The 27,651-nt window shown below is 43.6% G+C and overlaps 1 protein-coding gene and 1 non-coding gene across 3 annotated transcripts in view; both read left to right on the top strand.

The window, feature by feature from the left end:
• Window positions 1-2,022: 2,022 nt before the first annotated feature.
• LOC117802893 lies at window positions 2,023-2,128 on the top strand. Its single transcript, XR_004626403.1, has one exon. It is a non-coding gene; the product is annotated as a U6 spliceosomal RNA (small nuclear RNA).
• Window positions 2,129-6,994: 4,866 nt separating this feature from the next.
• Window positions 6,995-27,651, top strand: part of ASAH2 (N-acylsphingosine amidohydrolase 2) — an 88,915-nt gene continuing 68,258 nt past the window's right edge. The window contains exons 1-2 of one of the 2 annotated variants that reach the window (XM_019794307.2): window positions 6,995-7,098; window positions 27,436-27,552. The gene's annotated coding sequence lies outside the window, so the exon portion shown is untranslated. The remainder of the gene's footprint in view (window positions 7,099-27,435; window positions 27,553-27,651) is intronic. The other variant, XM_034661774.1, reaches the window with a different exon arrangement.

Raw genomic sequence — 27,651 nt, 5'->3', positions numbered from 1 at the left:
AGAAACATCCTTAAATTTCATTAAACTAGTATTTGACAAATTTATGTGATCTTGAAACCCAGTGCATATAAACCCTTCTTCCCCTCTAATATTTTATCATGAAAAATTCTTTTTAAAGATTTTATTTATTTGACAGAGAGAGAGAGAGCACAAGCAGGGGGAGCAGCAGGCAGAGGGAGAAGCAGGCTTCCTGCTGAGCAGGGAGCTGGACATGGGGCTCGATCCCAGGACCCTGGGATCATGACCTGAGCCAAAGGCAGACACTTCACTGACTGAGCCACCCAGGCACCCCATCATGAAAAATTTTAAGTCTACACTAACTTCGTAAGAATTCCACGATGAGAGCCCACGCAGGCACCACCTAGTTTCTACTGTTAATAATAACTTGCTTTATCATGTATTAATCAGTTTGTCTTTTCATCCATCTATCAATTATTTTTTGAATGCATTTCAAAGTAAATTGCAGACACTTCTGAAATACTTGAGCATTCGTATCACGAATGAAAGGTAAAATTTGTTCCCAGGTAGTTTTGCTTTGTTGTTTTTTTTTTTGAGGTAAAATTTATAGGCGAAGAAATACATAAATCTTAAGTGTATATTTGCTGTTTTGACAAATGCACGCGCCTTTGTAACTCGAACACTTACCATAACGCAGAATTACCATCTCCGTTCTACCCCTTCCCCATCAGTCTCGGCCAGCCCCCCGCCCTACGGTAGCTCCTGGGGACAAACATCTCCTGTAGCCGCCCTGTTTTCCACTGTTGATTTTCCCCACCATACACTGTGTATGTTCTCTTTGCGTCTGCTCATGTCATTCTGTGTAATATGTTCAGACTCATCCGTGTGGCCAGGTGTTGGTGACCCGTTCCTCTTTCGTAGCGGCTGGCATTCCACTGAATAAATGGACCACAGTGAGGTCATCCTCTCTTCCATAGATTATACTGGACAGTTTCCAAGTTGTGGACATTATGCATGCAGCAGCTTACAGTGTTCTACTATGCGTTTGTGTGTGTGCGTGCGCGTATGTGTGTGCACATGTGTATCTGCGTGCATGTATTGTGTGTGCATGTGCGCACACGCGTGTGCACGTATGTGTATGCGCACACATGTATTATGTGCATGTACGTGCACGCACGTGTGTGCCTGTATTGCGTGCATGTGTGTACATGTGTGCGCACGTGCGTATGCACGCACACGTGTGTATCTGTGCACACGTGTGCGAGTGTCAGTGTGTGCACACACGTGTGTATGTGCGCACACGTGTGCGTGTGTGTGCGTGTGCGCACACACGTGTGTATGTGTGCACATGTGTGCGTGTGTGTGCGTGTGTGTGCGCACACATGTGTATGTGGGTGCACATATGCATGTCCTTAGGTTTATATGTTGAAATCTCTCATGGGTAAATACTACCCAGGTGTGAGACTGCTGGGTCATAAGGTTGATGTATGTTTGATTTTATAAGAAATGACCAGACCTGCTTCTAGATTTTTCTTGCTCTTAAAAAGAGACCCCCGGGTAAAACCAAACCAAACCAAGCAAGCAAACCCTTCCTTTGGGCAAGGTTGTGTCTAGATATGACACCCAGATATCTGCAGCCCTGAGGACAGAGCTGACACATGGAAAGGAACTGGGTCCTCGGTGACAAATTAGACCCTGGAGTAACGAGCTGTGGGGCTGCCTTCCTTGGAGTTATGTGAGCTAACAAAGTTCCTTGTTATTTAAGACAGCTTGAATTGGAGATTCTTTTATTCTTTTCTTTTCTTTTTTAAAGATTTATTTATTTATTTATTTATTTATTTATTTATTTATTTTCAGAGAAAGAGGGAGACAGAGAAAGCACAAACGGGGAGCTGCAGGCAGAGGCAGAGGGAGAAGCAGACTCCCCGCTGAGCAGGGAGCCCGATGGGGGACTTGATTCCAGGACCCTGGGATCATGACCTGAGCCAAAGGCAGACACTTCACTGACTGAGCCACTCAGGTGTCAGTGAATCAGAGATTCTTTTTAAAAAAATGTATAGAGTTGTGCTTGCTTCAGCAACACATATCTAAAAATCGGAACGATACAGAGAAGATCAGCGTGCCCCTGAGCAAGGATGACAGGCAAATTCATGAAGTGTTCCATATTTTTGGGATGAGCACTGGGTGTTGCAGGTAAGTGATGAATCACTGAATTCTACTCCAGAAACCAATATTGCTCTGTATGTTAACAAACAAAAATTAAAAAGATGTATAAAGTAAAAATTTTATAAATTCTACTGAAGTATCATATACATACAGAAAAGTGCATACAGAATAATTCCCACAAACCAGATGCAGGTTAGTAACTGGCCTCCAGGTGGAGGAACAGCATTACCTGTAACAGGGCAGCCTCAGGGAAATGGGCCATGTCACACGTGATCAAAATTACAAGTGCAAACATAAGAGTTGAGGCCCAGTTGAGGTCACTGGGTCATCCCAGCAAACGTGTAAGGAGTGCCCATTAGAAACCCCGCTCTCCTCTCCTGGTCTCCCCAAACCCCACCCCTCCTCCTGCAGCCACTCTGTCCACACGGGTTTTGCTCCCATAGTCTCTCTCCAAATCCTGCTCGGCTTGTCCACGTTGTCGTGCAAGGCCGAGCTGCCGCGTTAGCTGAAACGGCCGCCGCTGAGTGTCCCTCAGTGCATCCTGGGTGCGCGGTGAGTGGGTGGGGGACACCCACTGTCACGGAATTGCCCCACCGTGTGCCCCTGGTCCCCATGGGATGGGCTGAAATGTAAGAGGCCAGGAGATAAGCCCTGTGGCTTTGGACATGTGTTTACTCGGGCCTTGGATGTTATCTTATTTGTGAAATGGGTCGAATAACGGTAGCTACTTCCTCGGGCTGTTCTGGGGGTGGAATGTAAAGGGCTTCCATGTATTAAGGGGGTTCATGTTCTGGGGTTTCTGGGATAATATCTTTCCAGTTTCCACCCTACTCAGGAAGGGATGCTTCCCACCGAGCGCTGTCAGTGGAAGCACCGAAAATCCCGTGTCACCAGCGGCGGGGCAGACCCAGGGGGGCACCTGCTGGGTCCCCGAGCAGAGCTGTCTGCAGCCTTCAGCTGTCCTGACACAGGAAGATCAAGGCAGCAAGTGGCCTTGTGCAGGGTTTACGAGAGAAAGCGTATTCTCGTCTAGACATCAATCCAATCGTAAGAGCTCCAATTAGAATAAACTTCAAACAACTACATATGAACACAGACTGAAAATAAGCTTCAAATGCTCTTTCTGGTTTTTGGTCTAGGATGCACCACTGCTAAGTGGACCTCGGGTGGAGATAAAAATGTAGGGGTGGGGGCATCACGGAGCCTGGACGACAATTAGCCAACTGTAGATGAAGAAAAATTTGGACGAATCAGAGCAGAGTCAATAGCTAAGCCTTCTCTTCTCAGGAACTGACCTTTAGAGATACTTACATTGACTGGATATTAAATCGTACGCCAGTATTTCCCAAAGTTCACCCCTAGTGCATAGCTGACGTGATTTTTCCCTGTAACTATTTATCACTTGTACTATATTTAATTAGCATTTCTCCTTCAGTGAGTTCCTTAAAAAATGTCTTTAGCCTCACTCTATAATTTCTATTTCTAATTCACAGCAAAGCCACTGTGTAAGCATCAAAAGAGAAAGTATCCACTCTGTGCCGCTGAAAACCCAGCACCCTTTGGAAGGTATTTGCTCCCGTCATTGACTTTGCAGACAGTGAATCACTCCCAGCCAATCTCAGCAAGCCGTGTTCATAAGGTCCTGAGCTAAAGAATGTCCCCAAGCCAATGCTTGTTCTCTTCAACCAGCCCCACGCCTCTCGCACGGCTCCCCGTCTCAGCCACGATCGATGGCGCTCTGCCAAGTCTTCAGCCTAGAAGGCGGTGGGATCGCTCTTTGCTCCGGTCTTTCTCCCAGCCTTCTAAGCCCGACGGGAAATCCTGTAGGCTCTGCATTCCAACACAGCCCTGTTCTGACCGCTTCGCATCATCCCACCTTCAGCCCCTCGTGCAGCCTCTTGGTTGGGTGTCATGAAAGCCTTTACACCGTCTTGCTGCTTCTCAGCCCTCCTCTCTGCCCTGTCTGTTCCCCATGGATCCTGGGTGATAGATTCACTGGAAAGCTTTCCAGAGGCCAGATGGTGCCACGCTCTGCCCACAGATGTCTGACGACTTCCCATCGAAGTCAGAGCAACAGCAAAAGTCCTTCAGCCCTTCCTGATCGCCGTCCCCTGCACGTCCCCCCCCCCCCCCCCCGCACGCGGCTTGGCCCCACGTCCAGCTGCTCCACTGTTGGTCTCCCTGCTCAGGCAACCCTGGTCATCTTTTCCCCCTTCAACCCAGCAAGCACATTCTTGTCCGGGGATCATTGTGTGCCCCTCCTTTTTCCAGGAATGCTTTTCCTCGGGCATAAACACGGCTTGTACTTTCTCCCACTTCCTTCAGGTGTCTCTTAGAATATCACCTCATCGGAGGGGACTTCTCTGATTCTACCGTGTTCAACAACATTCACTCACCTCTTATCTTGCTTTCTTCTTCTTCTTAGCACGTATAACCTAACAGATTACATTTAATTTCATTTTTTGTCTGTCTCCTCCCATTTAGAATGGAAGCATCACGAGAAGAAGCTTAGGACTTTGTTTTGGCCTAAAAGGGTAGGCTTGGCAAATAGTAGGCATTTAATAAATACATGAATAAATATTGGGCGGCATAAATACTATTTGACCATCACAGTCGAGGGGCTGGTGCCCAGAAAGAGCAGAAGCAGGGAGGGAGCCCCACCTGCCCCAGCTCCCCTCCCTTACAGTTGTAGACACGCGTCCTGTGACACAGGTAACGTTCTTCCTGACTCACATGCTCATTCATTATTATGCAAAGATATTGCGCAGAGCTCCTTTCTCTGTTACATGGGATGCTGCCCATTACATGAATCACCGAAGAAACCCAGTAAGATCTTTAAAATGTACTCAGTTGAATTTTGCTTTTTGAGCAGTTCCAAGGAAACACAGGAGTGACACATGGCCTTTGTGACCCAGATGAAGAAGTCACATGGCATAGTTTCCATGGTGTCTATTGTCGTTACGGGCAGGCACAAGCCCACCCAGATTTCGGGGGGAGATGACACAGATCCCCACTTTTCCACCAACGGAGTGTCGAAGAATTTGCAGCTATGTTTTTGAGCTGTCCCAGGGAGGCATGATTCAGTTAGAGGAGAGTAGTTGGGAAAGTAGTTTGAGGATGAAAGTTTGAGCAGGGGCGGGATAGGGCAGGAACGTTTAGGAACCATCCAGAGAGCCATGTGCCCCCGTGGGAGACTGACAAGGAGAAATGTCAAAGCCAAAGGCTTGGGCTGGGTGAGTCTGAATACCTGGTTCAGGAGTCTAGTCTTTATTCCGTAGACAAGCGGTGTTTAAACTGTTTTGCGTACGTATCCCTAAGGGAATTTTGAGAAACACATTTTTTTAGGTTTGCATCCATTTTTTCCCCCATAATTTAACAGTGATGGCAAAGGTCAGCAGCTCTACGTGGTCATTCAGCCTGATGGAGGTTTTCCACTTTCTTTCTGTGTCATCCAAGGTCACTGCGATACGTCCCTCCAGGTCTGTGCTGGAGCCGGGAGGAGTTCCCGTGGGAAGGAGTTATGGGCCAAGGACACGCTGGCACAGGTCACCTGTGCTCAGTCTCCGTTGCCAGCCCTCAGCTAATGGCCGCTCCCGACGGCAGGGAGGCCAAGACGGAGCGAGGAACACAGAGTGTGGATGAGCTAGCAGTCCTCGGCACTCGGCACATTTGCTGCCACCCAGGAGCATCCCACACAGAGGCTGCTGCTCTTGCTAACATTAGTAGCAGCAGTACACATTCAGTGTGCAGGCTGTGTTCTGTGCACAGATGGATGTGCACGCCCTGTCCTGGGGCTCGGAGGCCCCCAGGGTAGAAGCACTTCAGGCAAGGGGGGGGGGCCCGCAGCCTGGAGCCCAATTCATAGCTAATAAACCTCGGCTGGCAGCCTGGCCGCTCGGGTCAGTGGCTGCAGACGGAGGCTGTGCTAAGTCCCAGCACAGCTCCCCACGTGGCTGTTTGTCCATCTCCTGCCCGCCTTCGACAATCCACGCCCCCTCCCACCCTCCTCTCTGCCTGGCACCCAACTTCTATCTCCAGAAGTCCCAGAGTGGACCCCGTGACACCTGAGGAAAGCCAGGGACTCGCCCTGGGCCGAGAGGCAAGTTTCCGTCCCCATAAAGGCTGCTCGAAAGAAGTGTCCCAACAAGCACTAGAAAAGTGGCCCCAGCTGTACGAAGTCCAGGCTTTTGTGCTTGCTGTGTGGGAGATGGGTGGAATGTCGCCCACTTGCAAGAACGGATCGAACATTCCATGTCTTTGCTTTCTTTTCCCCGCCACTGATCCCAGGGCCCAAACGGTTGGAAGAGCGAACTTTTCCCTCGGGATTCTAGAAGCCTTGGAGACTAAAACAGAGGCCATACTGCAGGAAAGGAACATTGGCTTTTGTCCTGGGAAGGCCACCGGGGCAACAGAAACACTGTCTTATTTGATTCCCTAAACTCCCAACTTTAAATGCCTAGTATCAATTTTTTTATGTAGTTACAACCTCTCTAGACAAGTGGGCCATCCCCTGGCCAGAGCTTCACGCCTTCCTTCCAAACGACCCTGACTCTCCGGGCAGGAGAGTCCCCTGTGTACTGGGAGCTGGGTGCGGTGGAGACAAATGTGTTCTTTTCCAAATCGAACAGGAGAAGCAGGTGTGCCCGAGTGAATGAATGTGCATGCACTTGTGTGCGTGTGTGTGTGTGCGCGCACGCAGGGTGCAAAGTGATGAGCTCCAGGTGTGACCTTCCAGGGCTAGTGCCAGGCTTTTCTGGCAGCAGGCTCACCCGGGGCGCGATCTGCCTGGGGTGTGAGTCAGCACACAAGTAGTTAAGTCGCAGCGGGGCTCTGGGCAGGGCAGACTAGCGCAGTTGGCCTCGGCCTCGGGGACTTAGCATGCAGCACTGCTCAGTGCTCTGCGGAGGGGGGCCTGGCTCGGGGCTCCCCAGGAGGACTGACCTGCCACCTGGAACAAAACAGCAGCAGGTCTAGGTGCGTAGCTGGGCTTGGATGGATGGGGTTTTGCTTTTTCCCCAGAGGGCGGAGCACTGGTGATTTGTATTTGCCAGCAGAATCCCCTGGACACTGAATGGGAGCCCGTGTTTATGCGGGGGGCGGGGGGATAAGCCCTAGGGAGGGGGAGGGGAGCTGACCCTCATCCTCGGTTATGTTTCCCTGGCTGTGGCTGTGGCAGGTTTCCTCAATTCCATCTGCATTCCGGTGCTGGGAGTTAGGTCATTTGAATGTCAGCGGTAGAGGGGGGAATTCAAAAGGGCTCTTTTTGCTGTTTTTCTGCCAGTCTTTGGATCTACAGTCAGAGATGGGGATTTGATTTGAAGAGTTATTTGCCGAGTTGGTGAAATCGGGTGGCAGAAATCCATTTTCCTGGCCTGTTTTGGACGGCAAGATTCATCTCGGCAGTCTTAACAAGCCAAGTTCTCCGAATTTACCCCCTGCCTGAGTGACAGCGTGTTCTCTGAGGTGGTCTTTGTCTTGCTTACAGCCTGACAACCGCTGCCTTATGCAGTGTGCCCTGAAGTAACTTTGAGGATCCCAGTTCTTGTAATGAGTCTGCTCAACTGGGTCACCCCGGTCCTCCCATCCCTTTGGATGACTCTATTCTATTGCTCACAAAATACCTGGAATTCTGAGGAGATTGGAGCTACCCTCAAGAACTTGGTTTGGCTGGAATTTCCAAGGATATAGGGACTTGAGCAGAGTTGTCTGGATCTCATTCCATCTCCGATCTTTCTTTTCTTTTTAAGAGGCAGGGGTGGGGCCAAGGAAGAGGGAGAGAGAGAATCTTAAGCTGGGTGTGTAGCCTGATGTTGGGCTCGATCCCACGACCCTGAGATCATGACCTGAGCTGAAATCAAGAATCGGACACTTAACTGACTGAGCCACCCAGGCGCCATCCTCCCCCACTCTTTTTTTAAAAACTAGATTACCAGTTTCTTATAAAAGGCTATAACTCAGGAACAGACAGATGTAGGTATGGGGAAGGGACGCAGAGCCTCCCTGTCCTCTCCAGGCCTATGATTCCCCAAATCTCCATGTGTTTACCATCCTTTTAGGTTTTTATGGAGGCTTCATTCCAGAGGCATGTTTGATTAAATCCTCATTCCACGTCTGTTCTGTCCCTGTGGCATCAGCCACCGATAACTGACATTGATGACCAGGGTGATGTTCCCTGCGGCCAGAGTCAACAGACGTGAGTTCAAATCCCCTGCCTGCAAAGCATTAGCTCTTCGAACTCCCTTGAGCCTCACTTGCTCTGTTTGGAAAGTTGGGATCCGGTGTGTGCATACCTGGACTGGTGCTGGAGGGAGACGTACGATAGGCTCCGGCACCAAACCTAGTGGAGAGACACACTCATCACATAGTAAGTACCAGCATGCAAGTGTTTCTACAGTTTAAGAGGAAGAGATGGGTTAAGCCATTCACTCTATGTGGGGGATCATTGCTCTGAGAATTAGCATCTTTTCAGCATTCTGCAGTTTTCACGGCAATATCACACACTTGCTCTCTCTACCGGCTTCACAATCCTGTAAACCAGGAGGATGAGGAGAGGCGTGCCCCCAGCCCCATCACCTTTGCCAAAAGGAAATCATTGGTGTTGTGAGGTGACACCTGGAACCCTTGCCTCATTGGTTGAAGCAGAAATGCCAGGAGCTGGCTTTAAATGTTCTTCCAAATAGGCACCTTTCCAAAGCCTTTCTGCAGTGAGAACTTTGCCAGTCTCTTTTCTTCTCAGAGAAAGAAGTTCCCACTTCTCTGCTGAGACCACTACAAGGTCAAGAGTAGGTGAGAAGAATGGAGAGGTTACCAGATCTCTAGTGCGAATACGCTGTTGGGAGGGAGAGGGAGGAAGCCAAGCTAATTTGGACCATTTCTCAGGGCAGCCACCAGAAGTTCTACTGGCACCAGGGCAGGATGGGTATTTTGGAAAAAATGGTAATAAAAACTCAGAGATGGTGAGTTATCCAGTCTTAGGATCAAGACTGTTAAACAGGAGGTGAAGAACCAGCCACCTCCTATCACTAGATTTGAATGTCAAGGATCACCCTACAGGGAAGGAACTCTGATACCCAGACTTCCTGCAGCAAGGGACACTTTCAGCTGTGACTCTAAGTTGTCCCACTCGTCTATTTTCCCATTCTGCATGTGGGCGTTTGTCCCAAATTTCTCCAGAGGAGTGTGGTCCAATTACCCTTATATCCGTGGTCATGGGGCTTCTCCTCACACCTTACTGAAGACAGCGTCAGTGACATTAGAACACTTGAGAAGGGGACAATGCGGTCAGAGGGTAGTCATTCACCCCTAGATTATGGCAGCCATCGAAACCACTAGAGGGCAGTGCAGAGGCTCGTACGAGCGCCCTGAGGAAGGATTTTAATGTCTGCTGATGAGGGTCTTAGGATCCTGCCAAGCGGGGAGGTCCCTCAGGGCCTCAGAGAATCTCCAGGGACTGTTTTCATTACTGCTGTTGTTGCTATCTACATCCCCTGATTGCTCTTGCAGACGGGCCTGGTCTGGGAAGGGCAGCTAACATAAAGAAACACATCAAAGCGTATTTATGATTATTTACGATACAAAACAAAGCAGTGTGTACCAGCTAGATATGGTTTCCACCACCACCTGGAATATCCAGCCTCAGTTCCTGCTCCCCATTGCCTCCCTGGCCAAGGACAGTACCGTTATCTTGTACTACACTTAAATGTCTCATTGGCGGCTTGAGAGGTGTTTCGTGCAGTGACGATGATGTGTTTTAAAAAGTTCATATTGGTTCATGGGAGCCAGTTGCATGGAGGCTCCCCAACCTCACTTTTCAGTGACTTTTTTGGTAGCTTGAAATCAACCAGGGGGAGAGTATTTACATCACAGGAATTGGCAAACGGTACAACACGCCGGTTGTTAAACACTTAGCAACACACCACTGCCCATACTCGTCGCAGAAAATTCTTTGATAAGGAAATGATGTGCTGGTTTAAGATATTAGGAGAAAAAAACCAGGGAATGCTACTACCTTTTGAAATGCTCAGACCCCTGCACTACGTTAACTGAATCACATAATGCCATCTTTATGCTACTGCATTAATAAGAGGAAGAATTGATGAGGAAATCTTTGCAGCTGAAGTGTGAGTACTCTAATCTGTTTCCAGCTCATTTATCTTTTGGGGTTAGTACAAGTAGAAACAAGACATATTCCAAATCCTTGTGTGGAAGATTATTTGTTGAAGTTCGTCTCCCTAACTTCACATCCATGGAGCCTCATACACATCTCTGGGTATGACCAGCACTCTGCATTGATGAACTCTATGGCTGGGCTGACTTCAGACCTTCTCAGAGAGTGGGGAAGCTGCTGAGAATGTCCTTTATAGGCACATTCACTCATTGATAGGTCCTTAAAGTTTCTCCTCTGGTCATGCTAAACCAAAGGAAATTTTCCTTTTAGAAAATGAGAACTTCCCGTGGATGATACAACCATAGTAGAGGAATTATTCGTAGAACTTAGCAGGTGTCTGTACTGAAGACAGAAGGAAAGGGCATTGTGAAGCAATCAGATTTAATCATTAAGTACACCTGACTTGTATTTCTCAGTGAATCCTCACAACCCTGGGAAGAGATGGCTACGGGTGTTTAAAGATGAAGAAATAGATGCTTCAATGCATTTGGTGAGGGCATTGCTGGGATTCTAACTCAAGAAATTTTAATCTAGAACCCATCCTCTTAAGCCACCCTTCTTTACCATCTCCCTGCAAGATGGGTGACCAGAAATTCAGCTCCTCTCCTCTGAACATGGGCCCCCACTTTTGTCACACGAACAACAATCTCCATTTAGAGGGAGCAGAACGATGGATCTCATAATTTGATCACATTTTCTAAGTTTCATGAAGCCTCTCTGTTCAGACACAAAGCAGAGGTTGAAGGATGGAGCCGGGAAGTTCAAGGTTCCACAGGTGCAGCCATGGCCAGTACCCAAGAGTCATTCTTTCCAAACTTTCCTTGTGTGCAAGAAAAACAAAATTCTTGCAAACCGATTTTTCACCTCTCCTCCTCTCCTGGGTTCCACTAGGAATCTTGAACAACGTTCTAACATCCTTAGAAGGAGCAAGAAGTGTGTTTCTCTCCCACAGGCCCTCTTCAAATGTTGCTGGCACTTGGAAGAAAGGCTACAAGCATGATATTTTTGTTTTGTGTTGTAGTTACAAGCGTTAGTCTCAGCCCTCGCCCTGATGCTTTTGTGCCTGATGTTTATATCCACGACTCAAATTCAATCATTTTTCTTCTCCACTGCCCGGTTGGTTTTTCCAACTTTCTTCTTTTGGTGCATGGCACCCCAAGTCTCTCCCAACACTAAAACATTGGAGTGATGTTTGATTCGATCCTGTCCTAACTCTGGCATACCCAGGGTATGGATGTGGGAGTGGCACAAGGGAGCATCATCTTCCAGAAGGTTAAGGTAGACAAAGATTGCGAATGGCTGCCTCAGTGTAGCCAAACCACACTGCTTGCTATCAGGTATATTTGAGGCTTCCCTTCCCCTACACTTGGGTGAACACTGATACGTTATCATCCACATCTCTACCTGGCAAAATCTGTTCTGTTTGGCTTCAATTCCATCTCCTTCATGAAGCCTTCCTTGATTTTTCAAACTAGATACGATCTATCCTTTTTGCAAACCCCCAGAACAATTTATTTCAGATGCTAATGTTCAAAACTTGCACTGTATTTATTTTGCACCTGTCTTGGATTGCCCATATAATCAGCAAGAGAGAAAGATTTTTTTAATCCAATTTTAATTTTTTCTTTGGATTAAAAAAAATCTTTCTGTTTTGCTGGGCTGCATACACTGTAGAACCTTCATAAACTGGCCTCTTCTGACCCTCATCATGCCTTTCCTCAGTAGCCCCTTTGCCTTCTCTGTTCTTGGAATAGCAGACAGCTTTGCACATGCCATGCTTTCTGATCTGGTGAAGTAGATTGCCAGAACAGCCACAGTTCTTCACCCTTCCCTGAATCCACGCCTTCTGCAATGTGACTTCTCATCAAGAGGTGGAGACCATTTCTCCTCCCCCTGAATCTGGGCTGGCCCCGCGGCTTGTTTTGGTCAGTATAATGCGGCAGAATTTTCAATGTGCCAGTTTGGAGTCTGGCTTGCAGGTTTCCACTCGTGTTCTTGGAAACTGGCCCAGCTGCCACGTGAACAACCCTGGGCCAGCCTGGAGGAGGATGAGCGACCATGTGGAACAGAGATGGGCTGCCCAGGAAAGGCCATCCTAAACCGGCAGCTCCAGCCAACCCAGCAACTCTCTGTTAATGCATTCACAAGCCCCAGCTCAGCAGAACTGCCTCATTGGCCCAGCCACATGGCTAACCCACAGAATCATGAGCTAAACAAATTGTAATTTTAAGCTATTAAGCTTTGGAGTGGTTTGTTACGCAGCCAAAGCTAACAGATACATTAGGTTAACAGCTATCTTTCTGAACTCCACTTAGATATCACTTCCTTGACAAAGCCATCTGTGACCCCTTTTGAGTCTGAGTCAGGGTTCCCTGCCTTGTACCCGAGAGGCACATACAGTCCAGTATTATAATTACTTGGCAGTCATCTCTATCTTACATGTGACTGTAAGATTTTTGAAGGCAGGAATTTTGTTTTGGGGATTATATTCTTTTGGTCCTGCATAGTATCTGGGACTTGCTAGATGCTTGAGGAATATATTTAAATGAAGGAAGCAATGGATTAAATCAGAGGCTGTAATTTATGGCCTGCATATGTTCGATTTGTCCTACATAGAGTGAATGATAAAATATTTTTTAAAAAATTGTTCGCCTACATTTGCAAATCATGAAATTTAAGACAAGCCCCACAATACTAACTTTCACTAAAAGAAATGGAAAGACCCATCAATATTGGGCCTTCATTTTCTCATGGTGCCAGCGAGTGGTGGCTGTCCCCTTTAGATGAGCACACGCTTCTGGCTGTGACGGTCCCCACTGATCCCTACCTACTGTGTCATTTATCATGGAATCTGTGCAGTTCTGCTGTGTCTGCGAGTTTCGCTTAGCTGCTTACAGGCTATAAAGCACTCAACACTTAGGTAAGCTGCTGATAAGTATGTCTGCTCACCCAGCTCTGCCTGCATGGTGGGTGTGATGGAGGCAGCTTCTCTCTTCCCAGGCAAGACTTGCAGCCTTGCTCATAATCTCATTTTTCTCCTCTACAAGTTGAGTTTGTTTTTTTCTCCCTCCAAAGGATTTTCAGGGATAATTTAGCTTATCACCTGCCTCAACGAGAGCAAGATGTTTTCTTCCATCTCATAATTCAGTTTCATTATGGCAGGAATGGTGGTTTGGCTGGAGGTAGCCACCTCACCCAGCAATGCTGGCAGGCCTGTCAGGAACATGCCAGTTTTCTGATGTTTTTCCCCTTTAATGGTGCTCAGAGAGGTCTGTGTACAACCTACTCTTTGTGGTCTCTTTCCTAATGGATTGCAGAGCCTTTAAAAAAATTAGTTAATTTTTAATTCAATTACTTAATTAAAATTAATGAATTTTTAATTTAATTAATTAATATTATGATTACTTATTCTATTTACAAGGCTTAGAACTCAGCATGTTCAGCAGGAATGCACTGGTATAGGTATACCAGTTGTTTACCCAGGCCTCTGTTCTAATTGGTCAGCGCTCGGGCTGAACCAGTAGTTAAATTTTTTGAACATATCAACCCTGAGGACTTAACACTCTGGAATGGAAAACATGCTAGTCTTCAATTATGCCTTTACCTTTGGACTCATCTGTGAGGCAACAGGCTTAAGAACGTGGTCACAGCTCTATGCCACTTGGTGGTATCAATTCTCTTATGTAAACACCAACTTAATCATCCAATTCAAAAGAACCTTTATCTCTTATGGTGCATCCAAAGTTCAGTTTACCAGGGCATGAAAGGCAGCTCAGCCTGTTTTCTGATTAGTGAAATGAATAAGCAGGTAGAGCCCTCTCTGTTCCATGAGTCCTGACGAAATTGGTTGTTGCCTCATTAGTTCTAAAAGTCCCTCGGGATCAGACAACTGACTTATGAGTTCAACCAAGATGGAGTCTGAAATGGACACAGTCTACCTCCTAAAGCCAAGAGGAGGAGCTGGAACTCTATGTTTTGTAATGATTATTCTTCATTTAAGAATAATTAAGAATAGAGTAGCAGAGTTGACACCTCTTTTCAGCCTCATTGGAAATTAGGCTACTCTAGGTGACTATTTCACATCCTGTATACATCCATTGAAAAAAATACCTTTGTCTCACAAAAGTAACGCACAATCATTGCAAAACATTTTAATATGGTTAAGCAAAATGCAGAAAATAAAAAGTTCCCCCAAATCGCAATAGCATTTCAAATGGATTAGTCTAGTTATCTCTTTCTCTCTGTCTCTCCATATTTTTGACAGCTTTAAAACTTGGGACTGCTTTCTTTTAGACTCCAAGCTTAAAAAAATATCCCCGAAGGGATTGTTTTCAAATCTGTTACACATTCTCCTGCTGTCTTAGATATTGTTAAGCAAAAATGACTCAGGTTGTTGCTCTGATTACTGACCGTTGTCATGGCTGAGTCATTGTCTCTCACCTCTTTTTCTTGCTACTCTTACCACCTGGGTGCCTGCTTCTAGAGACCTGGAGTTTTCCAGTCTTCTGTGATTGGAAGAAAAAGAATGGTTGGTTAGAATTGTTCATCAATTAAAAGTCAACGAGTTCTGCACAGGTAAAATGCAGACTTTATTTCATGAGTCTCTGTGACCTGGAGACATTTTATATTTACTTCCCATTTGTAATTATGCCTTAGAGTTGAGGCTGCCTGAAATGTGACTTCTGAATTAGAGAGATTTTAGTATATTTTGAAATGAAACGTTGAGCATCTTTTCATGTATGGTTTGTCGTTTGGATGTCTTCTTTGACAAAAATGTCTAGTTCGTCTAGTTCTTCTGCCCATTTTTTAATTGGATTGTTTGTTCTTTGCTATTGAGTTATAGGTGTTCTTTATATATTCTGAATTAATCCCTTATCTGACATATGGTTTACAAATGTTTTCTCCCTTTCTGTAGGTTGCCTTTTCGTTTTGTTGCTGGCTTCCTTTGTTGTGCAGAGGCTTTCGTCTGATGTAATCCCACTTGTTCATTTCTGCTCATGTTGCTTGTGCCTTTTGTGTCATATCCACAAAAATTATTTCCAAGGCTAATGTTAAGGAGCTTCTTCCCTGACATTTTTTGTAGGAGTTTTACAGCTTCAGGTTTTATGTTTAAGTCTTTAATCGATCTTGAGTTAATTTCTGTGAATGGTGTAGGATAGGGGTTAAATTTCGTTTCTCTTTTTGTGGTCATCCAGGAACAAAACCATTTGATTTTTTAAAATTTAAATTCAATTAGCCAACGTATCATTAGTTTTTATTATAATGTTCAGTGATTCATTCGTTGCATTTAACACCAGTGCTCATCACATCATGTGCCCTCCTTAATACCCATCACCTGGTTACCCCCTTTCCCCACCCACCTCCCCTTCTGCAACCCTCAGTTTGTCTCCCGGAGTCAGGAGTCTCCTATTATTTGTTTCCCTCTTTCATTTGTGGCACTCTTTGGACTGAAGGAGATGTTAAAGAAGATTAAAGATTAAGCTAAGGAGCCTTCTTCATAAACTGGTGTTAATCAGGTGGCTATGTTACTCAAAATGGGTGGGGGGCTTACTGTGGAAAAATTGTTGCTTAACACAGAAGCATTTACTTCTTGCTTATGCAAAGTGCACTCCTGGTCTGATGACTCTCGGGAGTAGATTTCTTCCAAGTGGTGAGTCAGGGATCGTGTAACCTATCATCTGGAACAGGCAGTTATCGGGGTCACCAGAGCAGAGGAAGAGAGATTATGGAGAACCCACACCCCCTCTAAATGCCTCTGCACTAAATACTTCAATCTGCAAGTGACACATGTCATTGCCACTCACAACCCATTGACCAGTGACTACCAGGGGCTTGAAGAGCATTACCTCCCTGTATGCCCACAAAGGAACAGAAGACCAGATATGGATGAGGGCTTCAAGGCTCCATCACCATGACCTTAGGCAAGTACTGGAATTTCTCTATCTGGCAGGGGATGACCATGGAATCCTTACCTCTTCCCACCATCCTGAGTCTAAATCTCTGATTTCTTCTTAGCTTTGTGATGTTAGTTGCTTTGTAGACACTATGTCACTGTTATTCTAAGAATATCAGGCCACTACGAGTAAGGGACAGATGCTTGGTTTTTAACTGGCAGTATAACCTTTGGCTATTTGTTTCACTTCTCTTGGGCTCTATTTTTTCTTTTTAATTGTAATGTAGAACAGGAATAGGAACAGCGCCATCCTCAAAATATTGCTGTGGGTGCTCAATGAAACAACTCATGTAATGTTTTAGGACAGTGTCTGGAGCATATAATGAGTTCAGGATATTCATGTTATTTTATTTTTTATTTTTGCTTTTTGAAGGCGACTGTCCTTGCGCCGGCTTTTTAAGTGTCTACATAGTAACAGCTTGATACGCTGGTGTTGTCCTTTGTGTCCTGGTGTGAGGAGTCAGCCCAATCCCTGCCTGTCTCTTTCATCTACTGACCCGTGAAGTGGAGTCACAAACTCTGTAGGTGATCTGGGTCTTTTCCCAAGACCATCAACGCCCTTGCAGTTGTAGTCTCATCCTCTCTAGCTTAGGTTCCATCACTGCCTGTCCCTGTCTTGGCTCCATATCTCAGGTGGATCCTGCCTTTGGCTCCCACAAGCTTGATATTCCTGTCTGGTTTCCCCCGTCATTGAGCTCTGGCTTTCTCTCTTAGATTTATAAGAGAAGTCTAGGCTGGCCCCTTGCATTTCTGGAGTACTCACTTCCCTCAGGGGGACGAGTGCTCTCCCTAAACTCAGCCCCTCACAACCCAAAGCTTGCCTCAGCTTCTGGTTCACACATGAGCCTCGTCCTGGCCTCCACACAGCAGAGGGAGCATCAGACACCCCCTCTCCTTTCACGAGCCACCCCTTTAAGCCTGGGCATTTCTGGTGCCACCTAACCCTTATCACCATCCCAAACCAATGAAAACCCAGGATGTGAAGTCCTCCTGCATGCATTAGCCCTCCAGGAGGACATACATGAGCAAGAATTTTTTCCTTTTCCCCCTGGATCTTAAGTAGATTGTCCTTGGGAATGAGCCAGACAAATTGTAGCAAGAGAGATTGTGAGAAATGGCATGAGTTCACTCTCTAGTATGGGGGTGGTCCAGTTCTCCTCCCCCCTTGCTTTTTGGCTACTCTAATGGGGGCGGGGCTGTGAATGGTTGCCAGTGTGTTTGCTCTGGGCAGGTAAAAAAGCAATTTTCACCACACCGGGTTCCTCCTCAGGCTTGGTTCTGCCCCAAACAAGGAAAACAAAATGCTTTCATGTCATCCTCCACTTGGGTTGTCCTTTCCCCTGGTGGCTGGAGAAAACATTGAGTCAGCCTAGACTTTGATATAAGCAAACTTTCTGCTTCTCTTGGTCCTTTCCCCCACAAGTTCTATCAAAGGACAATGTGGTATTTTTTTTTTCCCTATACATCCCCCCACCTCCCTTCCTTCTGGTAACCATCAGTTTGATCTCTGTACTTACAAGTTGGTTTCTTGGTTTGTCTCTCTCTCTCCCCCACCGACCCCTTTGTTTTGTTTCTTAAATTCCACTTATGAGTGGAATCAGGTGGTATTTGTCTTTCTGACTTACTTTGCTTAGCATAATACTCTCTAGGTCCATCCATATTGTTGCAAATGGCAAAGTTCTGTTTAATGGCTGAATCATATTCCATTGGTGTATATATACCACATCTCCCTTATCCATTCACTTATCAATGGACACTTAGGCTACTTCCCTAATTTGGCTATTCTAAATAATGCATCAATAAACACAGAGGTACATGTATTCCTTTGGATTAGTATTTTTACATTTTTTTTGGGTAAATACCTAGTAGTGCAATTCCTGAATCATAGGGTAATTGATTTTATATACTGCCATGTTGCTGAATTCCTGTATGAGTTCTAGCAATTTTGGGGTGGAGTCTTTTGGGTTTTCCACAAAGAGTATCATGTCATCTGCGAAAAGTGAGAGTTTGACTTCTTTGCTGATTTGGATGCCTCTTATTTCTTTTTGTTGTCTGATTGCTGAGGCTAGGACTTCTAGTACTATGTTGAACAACAGTAATGATGTGGACATCCCTGTCTTGTTCCTGACCTTAGGGAAAAAGCTCTCAGTTTTTCCCCATTGAGAATGATATTCACTGTGGGCTTTTTGTATATGGCTCTTACGACATTGAGGTAAGCTCCCTCTGTCCCTACACTGTGAAGGGTTTTAATCAGGAAAGGATGCTGTGCTTTGTCAAAGGCTTTTTCTGCATCTATTGAGAGGATCGTGTGGTTCTTGTCCTTTCTTTTATTAATGTGCTGTATCACATTGATTGATTTGTGGATGTTGAACCACCCTTACAGCCCAGGAATAAATCCCACTTGGCCATGGTGAATAATCCTTTAAATGTACTGTTGGATCCTATTGGCTAGTATCTTGATAAGAATTTTGGCATCCATGTTCATCAGAGATATTGGTCTGTAATTTCCCATTTTGGTGGGGGTATTTGTCCGTTTTGGGATCAAGATAATGCTGGACTCATAGAAAGAGTTTGGAAGTTTCCTTCCATTTCTATTTTTTGAAACAGCTTCAGAAGAATGGGTATTATTCTTTTTTAAATGTTTGGTAGAATTCCCCTGGGAAGCCATCTGGCCCTGGACTCTTCTAAGAACATATTATGAGCAACTATATGCCAACAAATTAGGCAATCTGGAATAAATGGATGCATTCCCAGAAATGTATAAACTACCAAAACTGAAACAGGAAGAAATAGAAAACCTGAACAGACCCATAGCCAGCAAGGAAATTGAAGCAGTCATCAAAAATCTCCCAACAAACAAGAATTCTAGTAGTTTGGGTTCTAGTAGTTTTTTGGTGGCATTGGTAGGGTTTTCTGTGTATAGTATCATAGCATCTGCAAACAGTGAAAGTTTTACTTCCTCCTTACCAATTTGGATGCCTCTTATTTCTTTTTGCTGTCTGATTGCTGCAACTAGGACTTCCAGTACTACATTGAATCAAAGTGGTGAGCGTGAACATCTTTGTCTTATTCCTGACCTTAGGGGGAACGCATTCAGTTTTTCCCTATCAAGGATGATGTTTTCTGTGGGTTTTTCATATATGGCCTTTGTTATGTTGAAATATGTTTTCTCTAGACCTACTTTGTTGAAGGTTTTCATCAATGGATGCTGTACTTTGTCAAATGATCATACGGTTTTTATCCTCTTATTGATGTAACATATCATGTTCATTGTTTTGTGACTAGTGAACCACACTTGCATCCTGGAAATAAATTCTACTTGAATGTGGTGCATGATTTTTTTTAAATGTATTATTGAATTCAATTATTGCTAGTATTTTGTTGAGGATTTTTGCATTTGTGTTCATCAGAGATATTGACCAGTAGTTCCCTCTCTCTCTCTCTCTCTCTTTTTGTGATGTCTCTATTTGGTTTAGAATCAGGGTAATGCTGGACTTATAGAATTCATTTGGAAGTTTTCCTTCCCTTTCTATTTTTTTGGAATAGTTTGAGAAAAATAGGTATTAACCCTTCTTTAAATGTTTAGTAGAATTCACATGTGAGGCCCTCTGGTCTTGGACTTCTGTTTGTTGGGAGTTTTTTGATTACTGATTCAGTTTCATTGCCTGTAATTAGTCTGTTCAAATTTTTCTATTTCTTCCTGCTTCAATTTTGGTAGATTATATGTTTCTAGGAATTTACCCTTTTCTTCTAGGTTGTCCAATTTTTTGGCATATAATTTTTCATAATCTCTTTTTTTAATTTAAATTCAATTAGCCAAGGTATAGTACATCATTAGTTTTTGATATAATGTTCTTTTTTAAAAGATTTAATTAAATTAATTAACTAATTTTTAAAAATTTTTTATTTTATTATGTTATATTAGTCACCATACAATATATCATTAGTTTTTGATATAATGTTCAATGATTCATTGGTTGAATATAACACCCAGTGCTCATCGTAATCTCTTCTAATTCTTTGTATTTCTGTGGAGTCAGTTGTTTATTTTTCCTCTTTCATTTGTGATTATATTTGGCCCCCCTTTTTTTTTTTTTTTTTTTTTTTAAAGTTTTTTTTTTTTTTTTTTACAGGNTATTTCTGTGGAGTCAGTTGTTTATTTTTCCTCTTTCATTTGTGATTATATGGCCCCCCTTTTTATGTGTCTACCTAGATGTGTATCAATTTTGCTGATCTTTTCAAAGAACCAGTTCCTGGTTTCATTGATCTGTTCTATTGATTTTTTAATTTCTACCTCATTTATTGCTGCTCTGATCTTTATTATTCCTTCTTCTGCTGGTTTGGGGTTTTGTCTGTTCCTCCTCTTCTGACTCCTTTAAGTGTAAGTTTAGGTTGTTTATTGGAGATGTTTTTGTTTCTTGCGGTCGGCCTGTATTGCTATCAACTTCCCTCTGAGAACCGCTTTTGCTGCACCCCAAAGGTTTTGGACTGTTGTGTTTTCATTTGCATGTTTCCATGTAGTTTTTTATTTCTTCTTTGATTTCTTGGTTGACTCATTCATTGTTTAGTAGCATGTTATTTAACCTCCACGTATTTGTGGTCCTTCCAGATTTTTTCTTGTTGTTGATTTCTAGTTTCATATATTGTGATCAGAAAAAATGTGTGGTATGACTTCATTATTTTTCGATTTGTTGAGACTTATTTTGTGACCTAACATGTGATCTCTTCTGGAGAATGAACTCGAAAAGAATATGTATTCCTCTGTTTTAGGATGGAATGTTCTGAATCCATTTGGTCCAGTGTGTCATTCAAAGCTACTGTTTCCTTGTTGATTTGCTATTTGGATTATCTGTCCATCAGTATAAGTGGGGTGTTAAGTTCCCTTAGTATTATTGTATTACTATCAGTTATTTCTTTTATGTTTGTTATTAACTGTTTTACGTATTTGGGGGCTCCCAGTTTGGATGCATAAATATTTATAATTACTATATCTTCTTGTTGGGATGTCCCCTTTATGATTATATAGTGCCCTTCTTTGTCTCTTGGTACAGTCTGTGATTTAAAGTCTATTTTGTCTGATATAAGTGTTGCTAATCCTGCTTTCCTTTGCTATCCATTTGTGTGATAAATGTTTCTCCATCCTCTCACTTTCAATCTCCAGATGTCTTTAGATCTGACATGAGTCTCTTTTCGATAGCATATAGATGAGTCTTGTTTTTTTATCCATTCTGTCACCCTATGTCTTTTGATGGGAGAGTTTAGTCCATTTATATTCAAATAATTATTGATAGATATGTATTTATTGCCATTTTGTTACTTGTTTTGTGGTTGTTTATGTAGTTTTTCTCTAATCTTTTCTTCTCTTGCTTTCTTTCATGGTTTGTTGGCTTTCTTTAGTGATACATTTGGTTTCTTTCTCTTCATTCTTTGCATATTTATTATTTTGCATTTTGTAGCGTGGTTACCATTAAATTTTTATATAACATCTGCAATAGATAGCAGTCTATATTAAATTGATGGTCATTTAAGTTTGAACCCATTCTTTACTCCTCTCCTCCCCATGTGTTAGGTCTGTGGTGTTATATTTCACAGCCTTTCATTTTATTAATCCCTTGTCTGATTTTTACAGAAATACTTATTTTTACTGCTTTTGTTTTTTACTTTCCTTATTCTCACTTATGTTCTTTCCTTTCCACTCACAGAGTTCCCTGTAATATTTCTTATAGGGCTGGTTTAGTGGTCATGAACTCCTTTTAATTTTTGTCTGTCTGAGAAACTCTTTTTTTTGAGAAACTCTTTATCTCTCCTTCTATTCTAAATGACAACCTTGCTGAATAGAGTATTCTTGGTTGCAGATTTTTCCTTTTCAACACTTTGAATTTATCATGCCACTCTCTTTTGGCCTGCAAAGTGCTGAAAAATCTGCTGATAACCATACAGAATTTCCCTTATATGTAACTGTCTTCTTTTCTCTTGCTGCTTTTAAAATCCTTTCTTTATCACTTTGGCCATTTTAATTACCCTGTGTCTTGGTGTGGACCTCCTTGGGTTGATTTTGGAGAGGAGGGTCTCTGTGCTTCCTGGACGTAGACATTGGTGTCCTTCCCCAGATTAGGGAAGTTTTCAGCTATTATTTCTTCAAATTAATTTTCTGCCCCCTTTTCTCTATCTTCTTCTTCTGGGATCCCTATAATGTGAGCAATGTGGTATTTTTTCCCTAAGTGCACCGTGCAGGTGGGAGATGCTAAGCATCTGAGATTTATGCAGAGGGAATGACTTGCATCAAAAGATACTGGCACCTTGTCCCTGAAATGAAGATACATGAAACTGCAGCCTGTTTTGCCCCAATCTGCCTTCATAACCTTGTATGGCAAATGGGTCAAATTTGTCACTGCCAAGTGCAATAAATTCATATCTGTGGTTTTGGAAAAAGATAAATCATCAGAGAATAATTTCTAAATACTCTGCAAAGGTCATATAGCCCCACAGTGGTTTTCTAGCAGTAGCAAAATAGGGAAAATTTTCAATTCCAGTTTTATCTACATTTCAAACCCTCCACGTTTCAAAAACAGCAAAAACACCCCTTCTTCCCAAGGCTGAGTTTGTCAAACTCTAACGGCGAGATCATTAGAACCACCCATGAGGAATACACCAAGAAAAGAACTGTGCTGTAAGGTTTAAATGCATGGAACCGACCACTCTTGGGGATCCATATAATTAATATAATATAATAACTCATTCACATCAAGCTGTAGGGTTAGTAAAGAACTTTAAAAAAATATTTCCTATGTGAAACTTTCAGCAAGGTGGGTTTTTGTTAGTCTTCATTTTCCTACTAAGAAAAATGAGACAGAGGGATTAAGGTCACTGAGAAAAGAGTCTCAATCTTCAGATTCCAAATTCCAGTCCTTCCCATATACTCAGTCTTTTGCCCTTGACTTTTGCTGTTTGTATTGAAGGCAGGACTGAGGTAAATTTGGGGAGAGAAACTCTGCAGCCCCGGAGGAGTGTATCTATTTTTTTTTCTATGAGAAAGCAGGACTGTCAATATTGCTGGGAACAAGGGCTTTGTGAAACCCCACAGGGAAGGAGAGCCACAGCTCTGCTCTGTGACACATCATCTTCCTCCTGTGCCCTGCCACTATGGTCAGAGCTGTGACGTCCCTCATAGAGGGAACCCAGGCTCTCCGCTGCAGTGAAGTACATCCATTGGTCTCATTCTCAACTTCAACATACGACAAGTGCAGAAGCAGTTTAATAAGAAATGGTCTCTCCAGCTTGGAACAGAAAGGACCTCTTTTCTATTGTTTGAGGTTTGAGGTCAAGATTCAATGGAGATAAGTGTAAAGGTGAATCTATAAATAGCCCTCTGATAATGGGACTGTTTTGAAGTTCAAAGTGATTTTTCATTCTTTTGCGAAATGTATGAGGTAGTAAGGTACCAATATGGCTGCTCTGTGTATTTGAAACAAATTTCTTGTCTGACCTAATGAAGAATTTATTGTGTCAGATTGCTCATCATTTTTAACTTTAAAAATATTCCCAGAGGCAGCTTGGCATACAGTGTCCAGTGATTAGAATGCATATTCTGCAAAGGGAGGTCCAATGTTCACTTTCATGACATATAGCTTGGGCAGGTTCCTAGAGGGAGGCAACAGAATCTACTCCAGCTAGCTCAAGAAGAACAGGATTTATTAGGGGGTAGAGATAACTTGCTCAGTCATTGTGAAGGCTCAAAACAGAGGTTTGGGGTTGAACTCCCAGGAAAAACTCTCCAACTTAAATACAGACCTGAGCTGCTGAGGGATGGGTGGCTTTGGTAGTGGTCCTGGAATAGGGAAGTGGCTGCAGCATCTAGAAGAAGCCACCATACTGCTGTCTCAGACTCATGCTGGCACAGTCCAAACCAACAAAACAGAAGTGTGATACAGAGTGTCTCCTCTCATGTGGCTCAGTTCTGAATCAAAGTCTCACACTAGTGCATCTGAAAGGCAGAAGTGAAACTGCATCTGGAACTCCAGGCAAGTGAGTGTCTGGTGTTGGCACACCAGCTGCGTTTAGAAAGGGTGTTGAGGGAAGCCCTCTACAAAGCCAGTAGTGCTTTAAACCACAACTCTTCCCTCCATTTGCATATTAAAGAGCAAAACTGAGTTCCCATCCATCTAGCCTCCCACCTGTCTCATTATTTGTTTATCACTCATCCATTTATCCATCCATATATGTGTCCATCCATCCATCTACCCATCCATCCATCCATCCATCCAGTTTTTGAGCTTTTGGTATTATTTCTTTTTTTTAAAGAATCTGTTTCAGAATGTGTCTAAAAGATAAAAGGCTGTTTAAAAGGTCTGACTATAATACCATTAGCACACTAACATTTTTAACAATAACTCCTTAAGATCATCAAATATATCTAGTCAACGTTCGAATCTTCACAATTATCTCTTAATTTTCAAAACCAGTTTGTTTGAATCAGGTTCTAAATAATGAGGGTTTGGGTCTTACAGCATAAGTTGATTGGCACGTCTCTTCAGCCTCTTTTAATCTACAGTTTCTTCTCCTTTATTCTCCTCCCCTCCCCTGCCTTGGCCACTCTCCTTTCCTGCCCTTTTCCTCCCTTGCCTCTCTCTCATTCTCTTCTCCATTCTGTTCCTCCTCTTGTTTCCTTCCCGTCTTCCTTCTCATCCTCTTGGTCCTCTACCTCTCTCTCCCTCTCCGCTTCCAATTTCTTTGTTAAAGAAACTGAGTCATTTGTCCTAGAGTCTTCCACAGTCTGGATTGTGCTTACTATATCCCCACATTGTCCTCTAACATAGTTGGTTGTCTCTTGAATTTTCCATAAACAGGCACTCAGATCTAGAGGCTGATCCAATTTAGGGTTACTTTTTTTGGTAAGAGTACTTGAGAAGAACACGTCACCCAGAGGCTTGCAACATTTATTTGTCTCTCTTTTGGTGACTTCTATCAGCATCCAGTCAATGATCATTGCCTAGGTCCATCTTTTCACTAGGGGTTTGCAAAGCGTGTAGATTCTTGATGTGTCATTCTTTCCTCATTTATTGGCTGGAATATTTCAAGTGTGAGAAGCTATCCCTCATCAATGATTTGGCTTTCCCAAGATACCTTTATATAGGAAAAGTAGAGTACATTCTTGATCTCTCTCCCCGCCCCCACCTTTTTTCTCATCTGTTTTCAGAAAAGCAAATTGGAATTCATTATTTTAAAGGTAGTATCTTTTACAGGTAATCAATGAGGTTTTTTGTTTTTTAGTATCATTAAGACACCATGGATTTAAGCAAATTTGGTTTGTATCAATCTACTGCAATTATTTTTTTAAAATTGATGCCCAGGGGCGCCTGGGTGGCACAGCGGTTAAGCGTCTGCCTTCGGCTCAGGGCGTGATCCCGGCGTTATGGGTTCGAGCCCCCACATCAGGCTCCTCTGCTATGAGCCTGCTTCTTCCTCTCCCACTCCCCCTGCTTGTGTTCCCTCTCTCACTGGCTGTCTCTATCTCTGTCAAATAAATAAATAAAATCTTTAAAAAAAAAAATAAAATTGATGCCCAAATTGACCCATTTGAGAGGGAACCTCTAGTTCTTTTTACACAATTCTAATCTTCTTGATCGTCATCTTGACTTCTTTGATTCCTGGTATGAAAATATGTTGCAGGTTTGATTCATGTATTTCTTGTCCCAGACCCAGAACCAGCCATTTCTTCAAGGATCTCTTGTTCCTTTTAGCAAGAAACAGTATTTAGAGACCATAATCTGGATGCTCTATGAAATAATATATGTTTTTTAAAAGTAATTTATTCTTCAATTATTCCAAGGATCAAAGAATGAAAAAGGATGTGGCAATTAGCATGGAGCTTTGGAAGTCAGTATCAAGCCTTTGAAGGCCCCTACCCTGTAGGCATGAGTAAAAGAACCTGTGGTGCTAATGACCAGTGGTTAATGGGTTTATGAATTGAGGTTTTGAGAGAAGCATTTTTGGGGGGTTGAATACGGTTCATGTGTTTCTCTCTAGCTGCCTCTGCCCTCCTCTGGGTAGTTTCTCCCTCTGTGATAGGGAGTTAGGAGACAGAGGACATACTTTGTTTCATCATCTGCTAATGGGGAGTGACGACTTGGACTTGTTTATCCCCAGGGGCTGTGATGTCATGCTCTAGTCAAGGTGACACAGTAAGAATTTGGTGAGAGGCAAGAGATCTTGTCTAGGAATCTGGAGACTTGGGCTCACGTCCTGCAATAAGTATTGCTCAACCATGCTCACTTTTAGCCATCCTTTCCTGTTCTGGAAGCCATGTCACCCTTCTGTGTGTGTTTCCTCATCTGTAAAATGGGTGGCGTATGAGTGCATGTCTTGCGGTAGTGGGTAGAGAAGGACAATCATCCTTATCCTAGCAAACAAGATTTGTCTGAGGGCCATCCAGACAGAAATCAAATATATGTAGAAGTTAAACTATTTGTAGTGATTTTATCTTGCCCTCACCCTCAGGTGGTCTCACTTCTGGCGACAGGAGCCAGCTGTTCTGATGGGTACTGCAAGTCACTTTGGTCCAACATCACTTCTCCACTGGCTCTGACATAGTCCTTGACATTCCCTTGATTCTCACCCCTTGGTATTTAGGGATGGTTCTTCAAATGTCTGGGAGAAATGATACATGAACTACTAAGCCCTAGTTAAGATGAATATACAACAGGGCAAGAGCGCTGTGCAACCATTAAATAATTTAATGACCTGAATATTATTCACATTCTTAGTTCATCTAAAACTTTGCATTCTTTTTATGCACAAGACCCTAAGCGTTAAAATCACTTTTCTCATCTGCAATTGGTGTACATGTAGCTCGATATTAGCCATAGCCCACACCAATGTCTAGCATGCATCATCAGTCCCTCTTGATCGCTGATTGAGTGACCAGTGGCAAGGGGTTCGTTTTTGGTGATCCAGGCTGTAGACCTTGCACAGAACTTGTGCTGGAGAGTGTGTAAAGGCTGAAATCAATGACCTTCAGTCCAGCAGATCTTCCACAACTTCTACCTCTGTATCAATCTGTCCCAGGGGAACGTTTGCGCAGAAGGCTCTTGTTATCAATACACTCTAATCTCCTCCCGCACCAAGCCCACAATGGTATGCTAATGAGAACTCTGCTCTCCTGGGCATGACTGTGAACATCTTTCCTCAGCAGGTTTCAGAACGTGCTGAGAAATCTCAGCTAAGCAACGGTGCAAGGGGAAAGAAACAAGGTTCTGGACTGTCATTTGCTTTACTGGGATGCAGGATTTCTTTTGATTGGTTGAGTCAGGTAAGAATACCTGTATTTTCTTGGAGAGGGAGGGAGGGATCTTGAATCATCCCTTTGTCTTAGAGATCTTGATGAAATCCTAAAAGCTTCACTCTATTT

The sequence above is a fragment of the Ailuropoda melanoleuca genome, chromosome 6 (genome assembly GCF_002007445.2).
Source record: "Ailuropoda melanoleuca isolate Jingjing chromosome 6, ASM200744v2, whole genome shotgun sequence".
Taxonomy (NCBI): Eukaryota; Metazoa; Chordata; class Mammalia; order Carnivora; family Ursidae; genus Ailuropoda; species Ailuropoda melanoleuca.
The sequence above is the reverse complement of the archived record's forward strand: the minus strand, read 5'-3'. Positions and strand labels throughout refer to the sequence as shown.